Source organism: Corapipo altera, unplaced genomic scaffold (assembly GCF_003945725.1).
Source record: "Corapipo altera isolate COAL_440 unplaced genomic scaffold, ASM394572v1 49076, whole genome shotgun sequence".
Lineage (NCBI taxonomy): Eukaryota > Metazoa > Chordata > Aves > Passeriformes > Pipridae > Corapipo > Corapipo altera.
In genome coordinates, this window is record NW_020893542.1 from 393 (window position 1) to 1044 (window position 652).

A 652-nucleotide genomic window follows, 5' to 3' on the forward strand; every position below is an offset into this window, starting at 1 on the left:
TGTGGAGATTCCTGCCTTGGCTGGGGACCCCCCAAGGTCACTGCTGGAGGTTGAGAGCAGAGATCTCCCCCCGAGTGTTGGTCTGGGGGAGTTCCATCCCTCTGTAACTAAGAATTATTGCTTTTGTGTCAGCTTTAGTAGAATTGCTTCAACAATTGCTTTAGTGTAGAGCACTGTCCTATCTTATCCTGTACTCCTGGTAGTTTTAGTGTTTCTACTGTGCAGTAAATAATTCTGATGAAGATCTTTTGTCTGGTTATTTGTAACCTACAACAATTAATTTCTATCAATAGATCTGATTTGCCATCATTAAAACCTGGGGGACAAAAGTGGTTCAGTCACACCTCTGTAATTCCTCTAAACTGAAAGTGTTGGCATAATCCAAGGCTGAGATTGGATCCAGCAGCCCCCAGCACCCCACAGGAAGTTGGGAGCTAAGGGGGCCACCTCCCTTTTCCCAACCCCCCTGTGCCCAAAGACTCCCATGGGACCGTCAGACCCACCAGACCACCCCCCCTTTTCCACCTTTCTCCCTGTTCCTCCCACTTTCCCATTGTCCCCTCAATCCCCAATTCCCTCTCAAAAAAATTTTGGGGTCCCAACCTCCACTTTTTGCTTCCTCTCCTGTGGGTGCTGAAGGAGAAAATGAGGC

The 652-nt window shown here is 48.2% G+C and overlaps 1 long non-coding RNA gene across 1 annotated transcript in view; it reads left to right on the top strand.

Moving 5' to 3' along the window:
* Positions 1 to 245, top strand: part of LOC113942731 — a 540-nt gene extending 295 nt beyond the window's left edge. Inside the window, exon 2 of the long non-coding RNA XR_003526030.1 lies at positions 37 to 245. This is a non-coding gene — a long non-coding RNA (uncharacterized LOC113942731). The remainder of the gene's footprint in view (positions 1 to 36) is intronic.
* The last annotated feature ends 407 nt before the right edge of the window (positions 246 to 652 follow it).